This window comes from Somniosus microcephalus, unplaced genomic scaffold (genome assembly GCF_052327205.1).
Source record: "Somniosus microcephalus isolate GS21.2 unplaced genomic scaffold, FLI_Smic_1.0 unresolved_chr1, whole genome shotgun sequence".
NCBI classification, from domain to species: Eukaryota; Metazoa; Chordata; class Chondrichthyes; order Squaliformes; family Somniosidae; genus Somniosus; species Somniosus microcephalus.
In genome coordinates, this window is record NW_028225179.1 from 132,133,531 (window position 1) to 132,150,537 (window position 17,007).

Sequence of the window (17,007 nt, forward strand, 5' to 3'; positions counted from 1 at the left end):
GAGACTGGGCGGTGCAGTGGGTCAGACACTGTCCTTTCAGCCTCTGAGACTGGGTGGTGCAGTGGGTCAGACACTGTCCTTTCAGCCTCTGAGACTGGGCGGTGCAGTGTGTCAGACACTGTCCTTTCACCCTCTGAGACTGGGCAGTGCAGTGGGTTAGACACTGTCTTTTCCCTCTCTGGGACTGGGTGGTGCATGTGTCAGACACTGTCCTTTCCCCCTCCGGGACTGAGTGGTGCAGTGGGTCAGACTCTGTCCTTTCACACTCTGGGACTGGGTGCTGCAGTGGGTCAGACACTGTCGTTTCACGCTCTGGGGCTGGGTGGTGCAGTGGGTCAGACACTGTCCTTTCCCACTCTGGGACTGAGCGGTGCAGTGGTTCAGACACTGTCCTTTCCCCCTCTCGGACTGGGTGGTGCAGTGGGTCAGACAGTGTCCTTTCCCCCTCTGGGACTGGATGGTGCAGTGGGTCAGAAAATGTCCTTTCCCCCTCTGGGACTAGGTGGTGCAGTGGGTCAGACACTGTCCTTTCACCCTCTGGGACTGGGTGGTGCAGTAGGTCAGACACTGTCCTTTCACCCTCGGGGACTGGGTGTGCAGTGGGTCAGAAAATGTCGTTCCCCCTCTGAGACTGGGCGGTGCAGTGGGTAAGACAATGTCCTTTCCCCCTCTGGGACTGGGCGGTGCAGTGGGCCACACACTGTCCTTTCCCCCTCTGGGACTGGGTGGTGCAGTGGCTCAGACACTGTCCTTTCCCCCTCTGGGACTAGGTGGTGCAGTGTGTCAGACTCTGTCCTTTCCCCCTCTGGGAGAGTGTGGTGCAGATTGTCAGACACTGTCCTTTACCCCTTTGGGAGCGGGAGGTGCAATGGGTCAGACACTGTCCTTTCCAGCTCTGAGACTGGGTGGTGCAGTGTGTCAGACACTGTCCTTTCCCCCTCTGGGAGAGTGTGGTGCAGATTGTCAGACACTGTCCTTTACCCCTCTGGGAGCGGGTGGTGCAGTGGGTCAGACACTGTCCTTTCCAGCTCTGAGACTGGGTGGTGCAGTGTGTCAGACACTGTCCTTTCCCCCTCTGGGACTGGGTGGTGCAGTGGGTCAGACACTTTACCTTCCGCATCTGGGACTGGGTGGTGCAGATTGTCAGACACTGTCCTTTCACCCTCTGGGAATGGGTGGTGCAGTGGGTCAGACTCTGTCCTTTCCCCATCTGGGACTGGGGGGTGCAGTGGGTCAGACACTGTCCTTTCCCCCTCTGGGGCTGGGTGGTGCAGTGGGTCAGACACTGTCCTTTCCCCCTCTGGGACTGGGCGGTGCATTGGGTCAGACATTGTCCTTTCCCCCTCTGGGACTGGGGGGTGCAGTGGGTCAGACACTGCCCTTTCCCCCTCTGCGACTGGGAGGTTCAGTGGTTCTGACACTGTCCTTTCCCCCTCTGGGACTGGGTGGTGCAGTGGGTCAGACACTGTCCGTTCCCCCTCTGGGACTGGGTGGTGCGGTGGGTCAGACACTGTACTTTTCCCCTCTGGGACTGGGTGGTGCAGTGGGTCAGACTCTGTCCTTTCCCCCTCTGGGTCTGGGTGGTGCAGTGTGTCAGACACTGTCCTTTCCCCCTCTGGGACTGGGTTGTGCGGTGTGTCAGACTCTGTCCTTCCCCCCTGGGACTGGGTGGTGCAGTGGGTCAGACTCTGTCCTTTCCCCCTCTGGGACTGGGTGGTGCAGTGGGTCAGACACTGTCCTTTCCCCCTCTGGGACTGGGTGGTGCAGTGGGTGAGACACTGTCCTTTCACCCTTTGGGATTGGGTGGTGCGGTGTGTCAGACTCTGCCCTTTCCCCCTCTGGGACTGGCTGGTGCAGTGGGTCAGACTCTGTCCTTTCCCTCTCTGGGACTGGTGGTGCAGTGGGTCAGACACTGTCCTTTCCCCCTGTGGGACTGGGTGGTGCAGTGGGTCAGACTCTGTCCTTTCCCCCTCTGGGAATGGGCGGTTTCGTGAGTCAGGCTCTGTCCTTTCCCCCTCTGGGACTGAGTGGTGTCATGGGTCAGACTCTGCCCTTTCCCCCTCTGCGACTGGGTGGTGCAGTGGGTCAGACACTGTCCTTTCCCCCCCTGGGACTGGGTGGTGCAGTGGGTCAGACACTGTCCTTTCCCCCTCTGGTACTGGGTGGTGCAGGGTCAGACACTGTCCTTTCCCCCTCTTGGACTGGGTGGTGCAATGGGTCAGACTCTGTCCTTTCCCCCTCTGGGACTGGGTGGTGCAGATATTCAGACACTGTCCTTTCCCCCTCTGGGTCTGGTTGGAGCGGTGGGTCAGACACTGTCCTTTCCCCCTCTTAGACTGGGTGGTGCAGTGGGTCAGACACTGTCCTTTCACCCTCTGGGAGTGGGAGATGCAGTGGGTCAGACACGGTCCTTTCCCCCTCTTCGACTGGGTGGTTCAGTGGGTCAGACACTTTCCTTTCCCCCCCTGGGACTGGGTGGTGTGGTGGGTCAGAATCTGTCCTTTCCCCCTCTGGGACTGGGTGTTGCAGTGTGTCAGACACTGTCCTTTCCCTCTCTGGGACTGGGCGATGCAGTGGGTCAGACACTGTCCTTTCCCCCTCTGGGTCTGGGCGGTGCAGTGGGTCAGACACTGTCCTTTGCCCCTCTGGGACTGGGCGGTGCAGTGGGACAGACAATGTCCTTTCCCCGTCTGGGACTGGGCGGTGCAGTGTTTCAGACACTGACCTTTCTCCCTCTGGGAGTGGGTGGCGTGGGGTGTCAGACACTGTCCTTTCACCCTTTGGGACTTGGCGCTGCAGTGTGTCAGACACTGTCCTTACCCACTCTGGGACTGGGTGGTGCTGTTGGTCACACTCTGTCCTTTCCCCCTCTGGGACTGAGTGGTGCAGTGGGTCGGACGCTGTCCTTTCCCCCTCTGGGATTGGGTGTTGCAGTGGGTCAGACACTGTCCTTTCACCCTCTGGGATTGGGTGGTGCCGTGGGTCAGACACTGTCCTTTCCCCCTCTGGGACTGGATGGTACAGTGGGTCAGACACTGTCTTTTACCCCTCTGGGCCTGGGTGGTGCGGTGGGTCAGACACTGGCCTTTCCCCCTCTGGGACTGGGTGGTGCAGTAGGTCAGACACTGTCTCTTCCGCATCTGGGACTGGGTGGTGCAGTGGATCAGACACTGTCCTTTCCCTCTCTGGGACTGGGTGGTGCAGTGGGTCAGGCACTGCCCTTTCCCGCTCTGTGACTGGGTGGTGCAGTGGGTCAGACACTGTCCTTTCAGCCTCTGAGACTGGGCGGTGCAGTGTGTCAGACACTGTCCTTTCACTCTCTGAGTCTGGGCGGTGCAGTGGGTCAGACACTGTCCTTTCAGCCTCTGAGACTGGGCGGTGCAGTGGGTCAGACACTGTTCTTTCAGCCTCTGAGACTGGGCGGTGCAGTGTGTCAGACACTGTCCTTTCACCCTCTGAGACTGGGCAGTGCAGTGGGTTAGACACTGCCTTTTCCCTCTCTGGGACTGGGTGGTGCATGGGTCAGACACTGTCCTTTCCCACTCCGGGACTGAGTGGTGCAGTGGGTCAGACTCTGTCCTTTCACACTCTGGGACTGGGTGGTGCAGTGGGTCAGACAGTGTCCTTTCCCCCTCTGGGACTGTATGGTGCAGTGGGTCAGAAAATGTTCTTTCCCCCTCTGGGACTAGGTGGTGCAGTGGGTCAGACACTGTCCTTTCACCCTCTGGGACTGGGTGGTGCAGTAGGTCAGACACTGTCCTTTCACCCTCGGAGACTGGGTGTGCAGTGGGTCAGAAAATGTCGTTCCCCCTCTGAGACTGGGCGGTGCAGTGGGTCACACACTGTCCTTTCCCCCTCTGGGACTGGGTGGTGCAGTGGGTCAAACACTGTCCTTTCCCCCTCTGGGAGTGGGTGGTGCAGTGGGTCAGACACTGTCCTTTCCCCCTCTGGGACTAGGTGGTGCAGTGGGTCAGACTCTGTCCTTTCCCCCTCTGGGACAGTGTGGTGCAGATTGTCAGACACTGTCCTTTACCCCTCTGGGACTGGTTGGAGCGGTGGGTCAGACACTGTCCTTTCCCCCTCTTAGACTGGGTGGTTCAGTGGGTCAGACACTGTCCTTTCCCCCTCTGGGACTGGCTGGTGCAGTGGTTCAGACACTGTCCTTTCTCCATCTGGGAGTGGGTGGTGTGTGGGGTCAGACACTCTCCTTTCCACCTCTGGGACTGGGCAGTGCAGTGGGTCAGACACTGTCCTTACCAACTCTGGGACCGGGTGCTGCTGTGGGTCACACACTGTTCTTTCCCCCTCTGGGACTGGGTGGTGCAGTTGGTCAGATGCTGTCCTTTCCCCCTCTGGGACTGGGTGGTGCAGTGGGTCAGACACTGTCCTTTCCCCATCTGGGACTGGGTGGTGCAGATTGTCAGACACTGTACTTTCCCCCTCTGGGACTGGTTGGAGCGGTGGGTCAGACACTGTCCTTTCCCCCTCTTAGACTGGGTGGTTCAGTGGGTCAGACACAGTCCTTTCCCCCTCTGGGACTGGGTGATGCAGTGGGTCAGACATTGTCCGTTCCCCCTCTGGGACTGGGTGGTGTGGTGGGTCAGACACTGTACATTTCCCCTCTGGGACTGGGTGGTGCAATGGGTCAGACTCTGTCCTTTCCCCCTCTGGGACTGGGTGGTGCAGTGTGTCAGACACTGTCCTTTCCCCCTCTATGACTGGGTGGAGCGGTGTGTCAGACTCTGTCCTTTCCCCCCTGGGACTGGGTGGTGCAGTGGGTCAGACTCTGTCCTTTCCCCCTCTGGGACTGGGTGGTGCAGTGGGTCAGACAGAGTCCTTTCCTCCTCTGGGAATGGGTGGTGCAGTGGGTCAGACTCTGTCATTACCCCCTCTGGGACTGGGGGGTGCAGTGGGTCAGACACTGTCCTTTCCCCCTCTGGGGCTGGGAGGTGCAGTGGGTCAGACACTGTCCTTTCCCCCTCTGGGACTGGGCGGTGCAGTGGGTCAGACACTGTCCTTTCCCCCTCTGGGACTGGGTGGTGTAGTGGGTCGGACCCTGTCCTTTCCCCCTCTGGGACTGGGTGGTGCAGTGGTTCAGACACTATCCTTTCTCCCTCAGGGAGTGGATGCTGTGGTGGGTCAGACACTGTCCTTTTCCCCCTCTGGGACTGGGCGATGCAGAGGGTCAGACACTGTCCTTTCACCCTCTGGAATTGGGTGGTGCAGTGTGTCAGACACTGTCCTTTCCCCCTCTGAGACTGGGCAGTGCGGTGGGTTAGACACTGCCTTTTCCCTCTCTGGGACTGGGTGCTGCATGGGTCAGACACTGTCCTTTCCCCCTCCGGGACTGAGTGGTGCAGTGGGTCAGACTCTGTCCTTTCACACTCTCGGACTGGGTGCTGCATTGGGTCAGACACTGTCCTTTCATGCTCTGGGGCTGGGTGCTGCAGTGGGTCAGACACTGTCTTTTCCCACTCTGGGACTGAGCGGTGCAGTGGTTCAGACACTGCCCTTTCCCCCTCTCGGACTGGGTGGTGCAGTGGGTCAGACAGTGTCCTTTCCCCCTCTGGGACTGGATGGTGCAGTGGGTCAGAAAATGTCCTTTCCCCCTCTGGGACTAGGTGGTGCAGTGGGTCAGACACTGTCCTTTCACCCTCTGGGACTGGGTGGTGCAGTAGGTCAGACACTGTCCTTTCACCCTCGGAGACTGGGAGTGCAGTGGGTCAGAAAATGTCGTTCCCCCTCTGAGACTGGGCGGTGCAGTGGGTAAGACACTGTCCTTTCCCCCTCTGGGACTGGGCGGTGCAGTGGGTCACACACTGTCCTTTCCCCCTCTGGGACTGGGTGGTGCAGTGGGTCAGACACTGTCCTTTCCCTCTCTGGGACTGGGTGGTGCAGTGGGTCAGACACTCTCCTTTCCCCCTCTGGGAGTGGGTGGTGCAGTGGGTCAGACTCTGTCCTTTCCCCCTCTGGGACTAGGTGGGGCAGTGGGTCAGACTCTGTCCTTTCCCCCTCTGGGACAGTGTGGTGCAGATTGTCAGACACTGTCCTTTACCCCTCTGGGGCTGGTTGGAGCGGTGGGTCAGACACTGTCCTTTCCCCCTCTTAGACTGGGTGGTGCAGTGGGGCAGACACTGTCCTTTCCCCCTCTGGGACTGGGTGGTGCAGTGGTTCAGACACTGTCCTTTCTCCATCTGGGAGTGGGTGGTGTGCGGGCTCAGACACTCTCCTTTCCACCTCTGGGACTGGGCAGTGCAGTGGGTCAGACACTGTCCTTACCCACTCTGGGACCGGGTGCTGCTGTGGGTCACACACTGTTCTTTCCCCCTCTGGGGCTGGGTGGTGCAGTTGGTCAGATGCTGTCCTTTCCCCCTCTGGGACTGGGTGGTGCAGTGGGTCAGACACTGTCCTTTCCCCATCTGGGACTGGGTGGTGCAGATTGTCAGACACTGTCCTTTCCCCCTTTGGGACTGGTTGGAGCGGTGGGTCAGACACTGTACTTTCCCCCTCTTAGACTGGTTGATTCAGTTGGGTCAGACACTGTCCTTTCCCCCTCTGGGACTGGGTGGTTCAGTGGGTCAGACACAGTCCTTTCCCCCTCTGGGACTGGGTGATGCAGTGGGTCAGACATTGTCCGTTCCCCCTCTGGGACTGGGTGGTGCGGTGGGTCAGACACTGTACTTTTCCCCTCTGGGACTGGGTGGTGCAGTGGGTCGGACTCTGTCCTTTCCCCCTCTGGGACTGGGTGGTGCAGTGTGTCAGACACTGTCCTTTCCCCCTCTATGACTGGGTGGAGCGGTGTGTCAGACTCTGTCCTTCCCCCCCTGGGACTGGGTGGTGCAGTGGGTCAGACTCTGTCCTTTCCCCCTCTGGGACTGGGTGGTGCAGTGGGTCAGACAGTGTCCTTTCCCCCTCTGGGAATGGCTGGTGCAGTGGGTCAGACTCTGTCCTTTCCCCATCTGGGACTGGGGGGTGCAGTGGGTCAGACACTGTCCTTTCCCCCTCTGGGGCTGGGTGGTGCAGTGGGTCAGACACTGTCCTTTCCCCCTCTGGGACTGGGCGGTGCAGTGGGTCAGACATTGTCCTTTCACACTCTGGGACTGGGTGGTGCAGTGGGTCAGACACTGCCCTTTCCCCCTCTGCGACTGGGAGGTTCAGTGGGTCAGACACTGTCCTTTCACCCTCTGGGACTGGTTGGTGCAGTGGGTCAGACATTGTCCTTTCACACTCTGCGACTGGGCGGTGCAGGGGGTCAGACACTGTTCTTTCCCCCTGCGGGACTGGATGGTCCGGTGGGTCAGACATTGTCCTTTCCCCCTCTTGGACTGGGTGGTGCAGTGCGTCAGACACTGTCCTTTCCCCCTCTGGGACTGGGTAGTGCAGTGGTTCAGACACTGTCCTTTCTCCCTCTGGGAGTGGATGGTGTGGTGGGTCAGACACTGTCCTTTTCCCCCTCTGGGACTGGGCGGTGCAGTGGGTCAAACACTGTCCTTTCACCCTCTGGAACTGGGTGGTGCAGTGTGTCAGACACTGTCCTTTCCCCCTCTATGACTGGGTGGTGCGGTGTGTCAGACTCTGTCCTTTCCCCCCTGGGACTGGGTGGTGCAGTGGGTCAGACTCTGTCCTTTCTCCCTCTAGGACTGGTTGGTGCAGTGGGTCAGACACTGTCCTTTCCCCCTCTGGGACTGGGTGGTGCAGTGGGTGAGACACTGTCCTTTCACCCTTTGGGATTGGGTGGTGCGGTGGGTCAGACTCTGCCCTTTCCCCCTCTGGGACTGGCTGGTGCAGTGGGCCCGACTCTGTCCTTTCCCCCTCTGGGACTGGTGGTGCAGTGGGTCAGACACTGTCCTTTCCCCCTGTGGGACTGGGTGGTGCAGTGGGTCAGACACTGTCCTTTCACCCTCTGGGAGTGGGAGATGCAGTGGGTCAGACACGATCCTTTCCCCCTCTTCGACTGGGTGGTTCAGTGGGTCAGATACTGTCCTTTTCCCCCCTGGGACTGGGTGGTGAGGTGGGTCAGAAACTGTCCTTTCCCCCTCTGGGACTGGGTGTTGCAGTGTTTCAGACACTGTCCTTTCCCTCTCTGGGACTGGGCGATGCAGTGGGTCAGACACTGTCCTTTCCCCCTCTGGGTCTGGGCGGTGCAGTGGGTCAGACACTGTCCTTTCCCCCTCTGGGACTGGGCGGTGCAGTGGGTCAGACAATGTCCTTTCCCCGTCTGGGACTGGGCGGTGCAGTGTTTCAGACACTGACCTTTCTCCCTCTGGGAGTGGGTGGTGTGGGGTGTCAGACACTGTCCTTTCACCCTTTGGGACTTGGCGGTGCACTGTGTCAGACACTGTCCTTTCCCCCTCTGGGACTGGGTGGTGCAGTGTGTCAGACACTGTCCTTTTCCCATCTGGGACTGGATGGTGCAGATTGTCAGTGATACGCTTATCAATTACTTCATAAAAGGTGATGAGTCGAAGAAGAGATGATGAGTCGAAAGAAGAGATGAATAAGGCTTTTATTAGCTAAGAAGAGACCATGCTTCTTCGTGAGTGACTGAACAAGTCTGAACGAAACCCACACAGTGGTGGGTGGAGTCAGCTGAGGCATGCCTCCATACACAGCGCCACCCAGAGGTGGCAATATACAATACAGTGGTTTACCACATTCACCCCTTGTTTAATGTGAAGTCCGGCGGGGTGAAGGGTACTACAAGTTAAGTCTATCAGGAGGCCTTGTCTGACGTCCTGATCGTCGTGGTGGCGGCGGTGGTGTTGCAGCATCCGACGTCGGGTCTGGTGTCTGGGTGGTTGGCGAAGATTCCTGGGGCTTTGGCATGCCGTCTGCAGGGGTTGGGTTGGGAGGGGTGGTGGGGGATAACAGTGGTAAGGGGGATAACGGTGGTAAGGGGGATAACGGTGGTAATTCAGGGGTACCCGAGGGTGCGAGATCTCGTATGGAGACCGTGTCCTCCCGCCCGTCTGGGTATGTCACCCAGGCATACTGGGGGTTGGCGTGTAGGAGGTGCACCCGCTCGACCAGGGGGTCCGTTTTATGCGTCCTCATGTGCCTCCGCAGTAGGACGGGCCCAGGAGAAGTCAACCATGCCGGTAGCGAGGTTCCCGATGTAGACTTCCGGGGGAAAACGAACATTTTCTCATGAGGGGTCGCATTAGTGGCAGTACAAAGCAGTGACCGAATGGAGTGAAGCGCTGCAGGGAGGACCTCCTGCCAGCGGGAGGTCGGAAGGCCCTTAGATTTTAGTGCTAAGAGGACTGCCTTCCAAACCGTCGCGTTCTCCCTTTCCACCTGGCCGTTCCCCCGGGGGTTGTAACTGGTGGTCCTGCTCGTGGCGATACCTCTTGTTAGCAGGTACTGCCGAAGTTCGTCGCTCATGAACGATGAGCCCCTGTCGCTATGTATATAGCTGGGGAACCCGAACAGAGCGAAGATGTCATTCAGACACTTGATGACCGTGGTACTGGTCATGTCTGGGCAAGGGATGGCAAAGGGGAAACGGGAGTACTCATCAACTATGTTGAGGAAGTACACATTGCGGTCAGCGGAGGGGAGGGGCCCTTTAAAATCGACGCTCAGGCGTTCGAAGGGGCGGGTGGCCTTGATCAGGCTTGCTCTGTCCGGCCTATAGAAGTGCGGTTTGCACTCGGCGCAGATTTGGCAGCTCTTGGTCATGGTCCTGACCTCCTTGATGGAGTAGGGCAGGTTACGGGATTTGATAAAATGGAAAAACCTGGTGACCCCCGGGTGGCAGAGGTCATTGTGGAGGGACTGCAGCCTATCACTCTGCGCGTTGGCGCATGTACCACGTGATAGGGCATCTGGGGGCTCATTGAGTTTCCCTGGCCGATACAAGATATCATAATTGTAGGTGGAGAGTTCGATTCTCCACCTCAAGATCTTGTCGTTCTTGATTTTACCCCTCTGCTTATTATTAAACATAAAAGCTACTGAACGCTGGTCAGTGAGCAGGGTAAATCGTTTCCCGGCCAGGTAATGCCTCCAGTGACGCACCGCTTCTACAATAGCCTGGGCCTCCTTTTCGACGGAGGAGTGTCTCGTCTCGGGGCCCTGGAGGGTCCTTGAGAAAAAGGCCACGGGTCTGCCCGCCTGGTTAAGGGTCGCGGCTAGGGCGAAGTCGGAGGCATCGCTCTCCACTTGGAAGGGGATGGACTCATCCACCGCGTGCATTGCGGCCTTCGCGATATCGTTCTTGATAAGAGTGAAGGCTGCACACGCCTCTGGTGTCAGGGGGAAGGAGGTGGCTTTGATGAGGGGCCTGGCTTTGTCTGCATAGAGGGGCACCCACTGGGCGTAGTAGGAGAAAAACCCCAGGCATCTCTTCAGTGCTTTTTGGCAGTGGGGAAGGGGTAGCTCCATTAGGGGGCGCATTCTGTCGGGGTCGGGCCCGATGACTCCGTTCTCCACCACGCAGCCGAGGATGGCCAGGCGCTTGGTGTGAAACATACATTTTTCCTTATTGTACGTTAGGTTCAGCCGTTGGGCCGTACGGAGGAAATTTGCTAGATTAACGTCGTGGTCCTGCTGGTCGTGGCCGCAGATGGTGACGTTATCCAAATAGGGGAAGGCTGCCCGCAGCGCGTTCTGGTCAACCATTCGGTCCATCTCCCTTTGGAAGACCGAAACCCCGTTGGTGACGCCGAAGGGGACCCTAAGGAAGTGGTAGAGGCGGCCGTTTGCCTCGAAGGCAGTATACTGGCGGTCCTCATGGCGGATGGGCAGCTGGTGGTACGCTGACTTAAGGTCGATGGTGGAGAATACTTTGTATTGCGCAATCTGATTGACCATATCAGATATGCGAGGGAGGGGGTACGCGTCCAGCTGGGTGTACCGGTTTATGGTTTGGCTGTAGTCGATTACCATGCGGCGTTTTGCAGTGGTTTTAACGACTACAACCTGGGCTCGCCAGGGGCTAGTGCTACCTTCGATAATGCCCTCCTTCAAGAGCCGCTCCACCTCAGAGCTGATAAAAGCTCTGTCCCCGGCACTGTACCGCCTGCTTTTGGTAGCGATGGGTTTACAGTCGCGGGTGAGGTTAGCGAACAGGGGAGGGGGGGGGACTTTTAATGTGGAAAGGCTGCAGGTGGTTTGCAGCGGGCGATTTAAAAGTTGTTGGTTGCAGACTGTGAGTGGGGGGAGGGGTCCACCGTATGCTAGTGTGACACTCTTAAGGTGGCACTGAAAATCCAACCCTAGCAGGACGGCAGCGCAAAGACGGGGCAGGACTAGCAGTTTAAATTTTTGATATTCAGTGCCCCCTACTGACAGGGTCACCACACAGTAGCCGCTGATGTCCATTGACTGGGACTTGGACGCCATAGAAATGCGATGGTGCGTTGGCAGAATCGTGAGGGAGTGGCTACGTACCGTGTCGGGGTGGACGAAACTCTCTGTGCTCCCGCTGTCGATCAGGCAACTGGTGGCGCGGCCGTTTACCGCGATATCCATCATGGAGCTGGATAGATGGTGAGGGTGGCCTTGATCCAGCATCACGGAGGCCAGTATGTGGCTTAGTGAGTCACTATAGTCATCCGCCGAGACGGTGGTCGGTTCCGGTGACGAAATGGCGGTTGAGTGCGTTGGATACGATGGCGGCGGATGCCATGCGGCCGGGGGTACACAAAATGGCGGATAAGATGGCTGCTCCCACGGCCCGCACGCTGCGCTGCTGGCTGGCTTCCCCTTGCAGGCGTTAGCGTAATGGCCTTTCTTCCCGCAGCCCGAGCAGGTAGCTGTCTTAGCTGGGCAGTGCGCTCTGGGATGTTTTAACTGGCCACAGAAATAGCATTTTTGGGCCTGGTTACTGGGCATCGAAGCAGTTCTTACCGGAGGCTGCTGTCTCGGTTGGGTCGCTGCAGCGGTTGGTGCCGGGGGCGGCGGTCCCGTGTCCCACGGTTTCGATTGCCATGTCTCGGCGCCGTTACGGGGGTATGCCTCGAGGTTTCGGTGGGCCTCCTCTAACGAGAGCGCAAGGGCAATGGCCGTCTTCAGGTCGGGTTCCTTGCTTTCTAGCAGTCTCTGCCGGGTGTGGTCTGACTGGAGGCCCCTGACGAAGGCATCACAGGCGAGTCCCTGCGCGTGCTCCACAGCCGTTACCGCTTTACAATCGCAGTCTCTGCAGAGTGCCAGTAGCGCCCGTGCAAATGCCCCTACCGATTCTCCCAGTTGCTGCCTGCGGGATCCCAAGAGGTGTCGGGCGTAAATTGTGTTCACTGGGCGCGTATATTGCCCTTTTAGTAGCTCGAGGGCCGCCACGTATGTATTAGAGTCCCGGATTAGCATATATACTTGATGGCTCACCTGGGCGGTCAAAATTTTCAGTTTGTGATCCTCCTCTGTAACCTGTGAGATTGCGAGGAAGGATTCAAAGCAGCTCAGCCAGTGTTCAAACATGGCTGATGCACCCACATCTTGAGGGTCGAGGTCCAGGCGTGGTGGTCTGAGGGCTCTCAGCAATGTCTGCTGTATCCGTTGCTGTTGTTGCTCCTCAGGTGTCGCCATTTAACTTTTAGCTAATAAAATTGATACGCTTATCAATTACTTCATAAAAGGTGATGAGTCGAAGAAGAGATGATGAGTCGAAAGAAGAGATGAATAAGGCTTTTATTAGCTAAGAAGAGACCATGCTTCTTCGTGAGTGACTGAACAAGTCTGAACGAAACCCACACAGTGGTGGGTGGAGTCAGCTGAGGCATGCCTCCATACACAGCGCCACCCAGAGGTGGCAATATACAATACAGTGGTTTACCACAGTCAGACACTGTCCTTTCACCCTCTGGGAATTGGTGGTGCAGTGGGTCAGACACTGGCCTTTCCCCCTCTGGGACTGGGCGGAGCAGTGTGTCAGATTCTGTCCTTTCCCCTTCTGGGATTGGGTGGTGCAATGGGTCAGACTCTGTCTGTCCTTTCCCCTTCTGGGACTGGGCGGTGCAGTGGGTCAGACATTGTCCTTTCCCACGCTGGGACTGGGTGATGCAGTGGGCCAGACACTGTCCGTTCCCCCTCTGGGGCTGGGTGGTGCAGTGGGTCGGACACTGTACTTTTCCCCTCTGGGACTGGGTGGTGCAATGGGTCAGACTCTGTCCTTTCCCCCTCTGGGACTGGGTGGTGCAGTGGGTCAGACACTGTCCTTTCCCCCTCTGGGACTGGGTGGTGCAGTGGGTCAGAAACTGTCGTTTCCTCCTCTGGGACTGGGTGGTGCAATGGGTCAGACTCTGTCCTTTCCCCCTCTGGGACTGGGCGGTGTCATGGGTCAGACGCTGTCCATTCCCCCTCTGGGACTGGCAGTGTTGTGGGTCACACTCTGTCCTTTCCCCCTCTGGGACTGGATGGTGCAGTGTGTCAGACACTGTCCTTTCCCCCTCTGGGACTGGGTGGTGCAGTGTGTCAGACAATGTCCTTTCCACGTCTGGGACGGGGTGGTGCAGTGGGTCAGACACTGTCCTTTCCCCCTCTGGGACTGGGTGGTGCAGTGGGTCAGACACTTTCCCTTCCGCATCTGCGGCTGGGTGGTGCAGATTGTCAGACACTGTCCTTTCACCCTCTGGGAATGGGTGGTGCAGTGGATCAGACACTGTCCTTTCCCCCTCTGGGACTGGATGATGCAGATTGTCAGACACTGTCCATTCACCCTCTGGGAATTGGTGGTGCAGTGGGTCAGACACTGGCCTTTCCCCCTCTGGGACTGGGCGGTGCAGGGTGTCAGAGACTGTCCTTTCCCCCTCTGAGACTGGTTGGTGCAGTGGGTCAGACTCTGTCCTTTCCCCATCTGGGACTGGGGGGTGCAGTGGGTCAGACACTGTCCTTTCCCCCTCTGGGACTGGGTGGTGCAGTGGGTCAGACACTGCCCTTTCCCTCTCTGGGAATGGATGGTGCAGTGGGTCAGACACTGTCCTTTCCCCCTCTGGGACTGGGTGGTGCAGTGGTTCAGACACTGTCCTTTCCCCCTCTGGGACTGGGTGGTGCAGTGGGTCAGACACTGTCCTTCCACCCTCTGGGACTGGGCGGTGCAGTGGGTCAGACACTGTCCTTTCACCCTCTGGGACTGGGTGGTGCAGAGGGTCAGACATTGTCCTTTCACCCGCTGGGACTGGGCGGTGCCGTGTGTCACACACTGTCCTTTCCCCCTGTGGGACTGGATGGTCTGGTGGGTCAGACACTGTCCTTTCACACTCTGGGAGTGGGTGGTGTGTTGGGTCAGACATTGTCCTGTCCCCCTCTGTGACTGGGTGGTGTAGTGGGTCAGACTGTGTCCTTTCCCCCTCTGGGACTGGGTGGTGCAGTGCGTCAGACACTGTCCTTTCCCCCTCTGGGACTGGGTGATGCAGTGGGTCAGACACTGTCCGTTCCCCCTCTGGGACTGGTTGGTGCGGTGTGTCAGACACTGTACTTTTCCCCTCTGGGACTGGGTGGTGCAGTGGGTCAGACTCTGTCCTTTCCCCCCTGGGACTGGGTGGTGCAGTGGGTCAGACTCTGTCCTTTGCCCCTCTGGGACTGGGTGGTGCAGTGGGTCAGACACTGTCCTTTCCCCCTCTGGGACTGGGTGGTGCAGTGGGTGAGACACTGTCCTTTCACCCTTTGGGACTGGGTGGTGCGCCGGGTCAGACTCTGCCCTTTCCCCCTCTGGGACTAGGTGGTGCAGTGGGTCACACTCTGTCCTTCCCCCTCTGGGACTGGTGGTGCAGTGGGTCAGACACTGTCCTTTCCCCCTGTGGGACTGGGTGGTGCAGTGGGTCAGACTCTGTCCTTTCCCCCTCTGGGACTGGGCGTTGTCGTGGGTCAGACTCTATCCATTCCCCCTCTGGGACTGGGCGGTGTCGTGAGTCAGGCTCTATCCTTTCCCCCTCTGGGACTGAGTGGTGTCGTGTGTCAGACTCTGTCCTTTCCCCGTCTGGGACTGGGTGGTGCAGTGGGCCAGACACTGTCCTTTCCCCCTCTGGGACTGGTTGGAGCGGTGGGTCAGACACTGTCCTTTCCCCCTCTTAGACTGGGTGGTGCAGTGGGTCAGACACTATCCTTTCACCCTCTGGGACTGGGCGGTGCAGTGGGTCAGACACTGTCCTTTCCCCCCCTGGGACTGGGTGGTGAGGTGGGTCAGAAACTGTCCTTTCCCCCTCTGGGACTGGGTGGTGCAGTGTGTCAGACACTGTCCTTTCCCTCTCTGGGACTGGGCGACGCAGTGGGCTAGTCACTGTCCTTTCCCCCTCTGGGTCTGGGCGGTGCAGTGGGTCAGGCACTGTCCTTTCCCCCTCTGGGACTGGGTGGTGCAGTGTGTCAGACAATGTCCTTTCCCCGTCTGGGACTGGGCGGTGCAGTGGTTCAGACACTGTCCTTTCTCCCTCTGGGAGTGGGTGGTGTGGGGTGTCAGACACTGTCCTTTCCACCTCTGGGACTGGGTGGTGCAGTGGGTCAGACGCTGTCCTTTTCCCCTCTGGGATTGGGTGGTGCCGTGGGACAGACACTGTCCTTTCCCCCTCTGGGACTGGATGGTACAGTGGGTCAGACACTGTCCTTTACCCCTCTGGGCCTGGGTGGTCCTGTGGGTCAGACACTGGCCTTTCCCCCTCTGGGACTGGGTGGTGCAGTAGGTCAGACACTGTCCCTTCCGCATCTGGGACTGGGTGGTGCAGTGGATCAGACACTGTCCTTTCCCTCTCTGGGACTGGCTGGTGCAGTGGGTCAGGCACTGCCCTTTTCCCCTCTGGGACTGGGTGGTGCAGTGGGTCAGACACTGTCCTTTCAGCCTCTGAGACTGCGCGGTGCAGTGTGTCAGACACTGTCCTTTCAACCCCTGAGACTGGGCGGTGCAGTGGGTCAGACACTCTCTTTTCCCTCTCTGGGACTGGGTGGTGCATGGGTCAGACACTGTCCTTTCCCCCTCCGGGACTGGGTGGTGCAGTGGGTCAGACTCTGCCCTTTCCCCCTCCGGGACTGGGTGGTGCAGTGGGTCAGACACTGTCCTTTCCCCCTCCGGGACTGGGTGGTGCAGTGGGTCAGACACTGTCCTTTCCCCCTCCGGGACTGGGCGGTGCAGTGGGTCAGACTCTGTCCTTTCACACTCTGGGACTGGGTGCTGCAGTGGGTCAGACACTGTCCTGTCACCTTCTGGGACTGGGCGGTGCAGTGGGTCAGACACTGTCTTTTCCCTCTCTGGGACTGAGCGGTGCAGTGGTTCAGACACTGTCCTTTCCCCCTCTGGGACTGGGTGGTGCAGTGGGTCAGACACTGTTCTTTCACCCTCTGGGACTGGGTGTGCAGTGGGTCAGAAAATGTCCTTTCCCCCTCTGAGACTGGGCGGAGCAGTGGGTCACACACTGTCCTTTCCCCCTCTGGGACTGGGTGGTGCAGTGGGTCAGACACTGTCCTTTCCCCCTCTCGGACTGGGTGGTGCAGTGAGTCAGACTCTGTCCTTTCCCCCTCTGGGACTGGGCGGTGTCGTGGGTCAGACTCTGTCCATTCCCCCTCTGGGACTGGCGGTGTTGTGGGTCACACTCTGTCCTTTCCCCCTCTGGGAATGGGCAGTGTCGTGGGTCAAAATCTGTCCTTTCCCCCTCTGGGACTGGATGGTGCAGTGGGTCAGACACTGTCCTTTCCCTCTCTGGGACTGGGTAGTGCAGTGTGTCAGACACTGTCCTTTCCCCCTCTGGGACTGGGTGTTGCAGTGTGTCAGACAATGTCCTTTCCACGTCTGGGACTGGGTGGTGCAGTGGTTCAGACACTGTCCTTTCCCCCTCTGGGACTGGGTGGTGCAGTGGGTCAGACACTGTCCTTTCCCCCTCTGGGACTGGGTGGTGCAGTGGGTCAGACACTTTCCCTTCCGCATCTGCGACTGGGTGGTGCAGATTGTCAGACACTGTTCTTTCACCCTTTGGGAATGGGTGGTGCAGTGGATCAGACACTGTCCTTTCCCCCTCTGGGACTGGATGGTGCAGATTGTCAGACACTGTCCATTCACCCTCTGGGAATTGGTGGTGCAGTGGG